Source organism: Erinaceus europaeus, chromosome 4 (genome assembly GCF_950295315.1).
Source record: "Erinaceus europaeus chromosome 4, mEriEur2.1, whole genome shotgun sequence".
NCBI lineage: Eukaryota > Metazoa > Chordata > Mammalia > Eulipotyphla > Erinaceidae > Erinaceus > Erinaceus europaeus.
The window spans coordinates 60,215,704-60,221,732 of record NC_080165.1 but is presented as its reverse complement, the minus strand read 5'-3'; positions in this window follow the sequence as shown (position 1 = coordinate 60,221,732).

The following is a 6,029-nucleotide window of genomic DNA, read 5'->3' as shown; positions in this document are numbered from 1 at the left end:
AAGAAGTTAAGTGATATCATTTAGCATTTATGAGAGAAATTCACCTACACTGAGAGGTCTGAACCATTCCTCAAGCAGATACACCTGCAGGCCGTAACGATCCCATTATGTATTATGTGTTGTGTTTGCTTTCATAATCTGATAACTCCTTAATTGAAGTGGGGATTATAGCTTTCATGTTTCTTATCATCCTATATCTTGGAAATGTGGGTTTCATCAATAACAATAGTAATAACTACAACAATAAAACAGGCAACAAAAGGGAAATGTGGGTTTACTTTTTGGAATAACCAGACAAGGTTGTATTCCCCAAGCCTTCCTCATGCTTCTCCTGTTTCTTCATCTTTCCCACTCTTTCCCCTCAACAATAGAAAAAAGCAAGACCCACCAACGTACTGTGTAAATGACTGTGATTTTTTATAAGGATGGTTTGGGGCATACAAAATACTTTTCTACACTTGATCTTAGCCAAAAGGCCAAGAAGCAATACAAAATACTTTTCTAGATTGTAGGAAAGTAAAAAAATTAAGTTCTTTTAGCCTGGATGGGAAAACATTAGATCCACCTTTAGTAACAAGGTAAAGACACCCATCTACTCACCTCCCAGAACCATCCTTGCATGCATGAGGTTTTGGGTTAGATCCCCAGCACTTCATAAGAACACATGATGGGGCAGTGCTTCAGTGTCTTCCTCCCGACCCCTTTTCATTTTTCTCAGAGGAAAAAAAGGTAGAGTGCCTTTATTCCTTCCATGCCTGTTTTAATCAGTGGATACCAAACCATGGTGTGTGGCACTGAGATTGTTGTGTGGGCACTAGTGTAGTTAAAATTGCAGTTAGAGGACCAGGTGGTGGCACACCTCATTAAGCGCACAAGCTGCTGTGTGTGAGACCTGGGTTCAAGCTTTCAGTTCCCACCTGCAGGGATAAAGTTTCATGAGCAGTGGTATAAGTACTGTAATTTCTCTCTGTCTCTATAATAAAATATTTTTTAAAAAAATTTAAGGGACCAGATAGTGGTATACCTGGCCAGTACATGCTACAGTGTCAAGGATCTGGGCTCAAACCCCCTCCCCCCTTTGTCCCCACCTGCAGGGGGAAAGCTTTGTGAGTGGTGAAACAATGTTGCAGGTGTCTCTGTCTGTCTCTTCTATTACCCCCTACCCTCTCGCTTTCCGGCTGTTTTTGAGAGTTTCAGGTCTGGATGTCAGGATAGTTTTCTGTTATCACACTCAGATCATCATATTCTTTGTAACACAAAGGGTTCATTTTCAGTCATCTACATTATGACTAAGAGTTTTGAAAATCAGTTGGAAATTCGCATGGTCTATGAACACTCATTTATAAAATATTTTTTAGAAATAAAATAAAGATAATTTAAATAAATTATTTTTTTAAAGATGGTACAGTTCAAAATCACAGAAAATGCAAGTGAGGGGGCTGGTCTGTGGTGCAACCAGCAGACCACACACGTTACCATATGCAAAGGTCTAAATTCAAGCCCTCAGTCTCCACATGCAGGTGGGGAGTTTCACAGGCAGTGAAGCAGGGTTGTGGGTGTCTTCTACCTCGCCCTTCCCTCTCTATCAAAAAAGGAAGGGGTAGAAAGAAGCTATCAGGAGTGGTAGATTCATTGTATAGGCATTGACCCCTAGTGATAACCCTGGTGGCAAAAAAAAAAAAAGGGGGGGGCGGAGATGTCATCAGCAACTATGAAATCTTGGCGTTGAAAGAGAGGAGCTGTGAACCCGTCTGCTGGGTTTCTTACTCTACTTCACCACTTACTAGCAGTGTGATGATCATATATATTTTTTCTACTTGGTCTCCTCAACCTTAAAAATGAGGGTAATGATTCTAATCTCTTAAGGCTACTATGAAGATTAAATGGGCTAGAATGGGTATTTAGAACAAGGACTAGCATCTGTAAAACAGTTATTATCAGTGCACTTTGAAGCCACATATCTCTACCCCTATGTATTAGTAGCCTGGTCTTGTGTAAACCACCCCCCCATCCCCCTGCACTGAGCTAATCTCAGAGGATATTTTGCCTCATTCCTCTGTGGGAGTTCCCTCAGCATTTCATACAATTCTTTTAGGTTATTGCTGAATGAATAAAATAAAAATTCATTCTTCTGTCAGGAAATGATTGTGATCTGTTTGCAAAAAATAGCTTTTGTCCCAAGTCTCCAAACCCAGGTTTCAGCTGGTTTGGCAGCAAAGACTTTCCACTAAGCCCTTTGGAAGTCCTCAGCTTGATTTATTTTTGGATTGTGTCTCCAGAATATGTGAAAATAGTTTTTCCCGCACAAGGGAAATGATTCCTACCTCCAGAACCTCGAGCCAATCTGAATTGTCACTGTGGCCCCTTTTGGCACTATATTCTTGCAATGTGTGGAGGAGGAAACACTGAAAAGCACATTTGTTTTAGTGTGGTAGGGTTTGTTGCCTACAAAGCATTTTGTGGTCTTGAAGCCATGTTGCCTGAAGAATATGTTATTTTATTTTTTTTTTTTGGCCAGAGCTCTGTCTTATGGTGGTGCTAGGGATTGAACCTGGGCCCTTTGGTGCCTCTGGCATGAAAGCCTTTTTGTATAACCATTATCCTATCTGACCCCAGTCCAGTTATTACTCTTAGGGAAACTGGAATAGGTGATCTTCCACTTTCTTTTGTAGATAGTTGAGAAGCAAAGTGCAGGGTAAGAGAACATATGTTTTAAAAATTTATTTATTTAGGAATTATTAATGAGACAGTACCAGAGTATCACTCTGGCATAAGTGATGCTAGGGATCTAGCTCAGGACCTCATGCTTGTAATTCATGCTCTGTCTACTGCATCACCTCTTGAGCCACAAGAAAACATGTTGAAATCTCAGTCTAAGGTTGGTTTGGTCTAGTTTGGAAATTGGGTCCTCTTGTATTTTTCAGATGGATAAGTCATGATCCCTAAACTGCATTAGATACCATGATCAGTTCTAGGCAAGATTTATGGACAGAGATGGGAAGCCTTTATGGGACCTTGGATGAATCATTTTGGCTCTGGAAACTGGTTTCCTTCATCAAACAGGTCAGAACTAGGTCCCTTTTAGCTCTGTATTTCTGAATCTGGGTCATTCTGAGATTGTTCACAGCCGACCAACTTTCCACTTAGCATGCTATTTTGGAAATTGGCCACTAGAGGTCACTGTGACTACAGTTTAGCCTTGCAGCTTCTAAAGAAACCTACTGTTTTCACAAAGTCAGGCCTGCTTCCCCACTGTGTGTGGAAAATCAGCAACTGCTCAAAGTCTGAGGGGCCAGAACTGATATGTCAGTTTGGCACTGAACAGGCCTAGAAAGGTTCTCAGGACAGGCCAACCAGCCCTCTAATATCCCCTGGACCAGATAGAGGAAATGTCCTCTGTGTATAAGAATGGATAAGCCGTTGAGTCTGGGGCCTGGTTTTGTAGCTTGCTTCATCATAGAGAGCCAGTTCTTACTTAGTTACTTAATACTTCACCTTACAATTGAGTTCATTCACTCTGAATGATTTTGGAGACCCTTCTATGCTTAGCAAATATTTCATAGAACTGGATACAGTCAACCAGGAGTAGTCTTAGATAAAAGCAGTTATTGTCCTTCCATGGTCTATGGAAACTCCATAGATGTATTTTTCTCTTATTACTCCCAAACCCAGCCTCTGATATTGGCATTATATATGCCTGTTTGCAGATGAGCAAACTGAGGACCAAAGGCAAATAGCATCATTTTGTACAGAGTAGAGACATGAGGTAACAGACCTAAAGTTGTAGGGCAGGTAAAATACAGTTAAGCTTGAACTCTGGAATTTCTGTCCCCAAGTTGTCTTCTTTTATCCCTACTTTTTATGTACAGAAGAGGAATGTCAGGTCTAGAAAAAGAAAATGACCTCATAGTGGGGCAAGGATTAGAACCTGAATTTCCTGCCTTGCAGTCTGGGTTGTCCATCTGAATGTGCATCCTAGAGCATCCCCAGGCCCAGAAGGCTGGACTACCCGAGCCTAAACAGTCTCCAAGCCCCTTCTAAGCAGAGCCAAATCAGGCCTATGGAGGCACAGCAGGAAGGAGGGAGCACAAATGACCCTAATCAGTGTGTTTATTGGATCATAACTGTATTAGCCTTACCACTCAGCTAATCTCATAGAAATCACTTTCCTCTCCGTGAGGATCTGGCCACAGTTCCATTAAAAGCTGCTGGTCTGCATACCTGTGAGGCAGCTCTTGTACACCAGAAACAGCTGGAAAGGGGAGAGAAACAATATTTCTACTTCCTCGCTATACTGATGGGAAAATGGCCATTTCACATTCACTTTGTAAGCTCTCCAGGGGAAGAGAATCTAAGATTTTCTATCTTTTTGGCAACACCACTCTAAGGGAAAAATGTTCCTTTTGTGCTTCCCTTTTTAAAAGCATTTGTGATGCTGTTTTAAGATAAAACAAGAGAGGGGAAGAAGCTCATGTCTAGAGAACTTACCAGGTGCCAGGTACTTTACACATGTTGTTCCACTTAGTCCTCTCTGAACAGGCACTGAAATTTGTTTGATAGTGGAGTCCCTTTCATGGATGAAAGCTCCATGACAGTTGGCTATGCATTGGCAGGGCTAAGCTAGAAGCTTGGGGCCTGTGTCTCTCCCTTTGCCATACCCTACACTCACACAGGAGCTCTTTCCTCACTTCAGACCAGCTATATATATATTACTGGGGCCAGGGAGATAGCCTAATAGTTTAAGCAAAGGCCCTCTCTCATACGTGAGGCTCCAAGGTCCTAGTTCAATCACCAGAGAGCTTCACAGTGCTCTTGAAGTTTAAAAATATATATATACATATGCTGAATATATATGTTACTGTATTATTTCAGTAACTTCTTTCCCAAAGACTTTTTCCCCTAGAATAAGAGACACAGACTGACTCCCCCTCCAATCCTCCCCATCTAAACCTTGACAGTCTTATGATATTGTTCTTTCTAGCTGCTCACAGCAGCCCTCATCTATGTGAAAACTCATTACTGACTGGAGGGGATGATGGTATGGCTACTGTTATTCCCACTAGGGGAACCTGAGAGACATAATGAGGGCTTCAAGGTCACAACATAAATGGAGAGACCCCCGCACTCTGCTCCCTGACACAGCCTCTGAGAAGCTCCTAGCAGCGGCTCTGGAAGCCTGACACCTGAGCCTTATTCTGGCTCCTGATAGGATTATCAGAGAACTGGGGAACACATACTTCCTATAATCAGGGTAACTTTTCTTAGCTGGAGGTGGAGGAGGCAAGATGTGAAGTGTTGTCTGATGAGCTGCTCTTCCAGTACACAGCTCAGAGTTAATAAAACCCAGAAACCTCACAGCAGGCAGCTGGAGATGCAAGCATGCAAGCTCCAGGGCAGGGCCTCCGGGACTTCGCTTCCACATACACCACATACACACAACCAGGCTCGCAGCATTTTGTGCACGTTTCAGTTTTCTTCTGCAACCAGCCAGGCAGATGCAGGCAGCTTGGCATGAAAATGAATTTGGTACTAAAGAGGGGTGCATGGTGGCATGCAGAAATACTTACCCTCAGCTTTTCAGATCACCCTGGTGTGCAGACCACCGTGGCAGGGGTTGCCAGAGGACATGCTGAGACACAGTAGTGACAGGTTGGGATGAAAGGGCAGTCACTATGCCCCCCCCCCCAACACACACCAGCACAGCCATCAGCCTGAGGTAGAGGACAGTCCTGAGGCCTAAGCACATACTGAGCCAGGACATAGGTGGGAGGGCATCCTGGGGATAGAACCAGTACAGCCTCCTGTGTGGAAATTCAACTGTTGCATCCCTCACTCAATCGTGAACATGCTTTTCAGGAAGATGGCAAATGTGTTAGTAGGAGGCTGGGACTTCAGGAAGGGACCTGGTTTGCTTTTAGGCCTCTGGGAAAATGTGAGAACTCATTCTTCATTTCCCAAGATGCACAAGCAAGAGGAAATGGGCTTATATTGAGTGGAGAGAGAATTCAAGAGGCCCAGGAGCCGGCTGG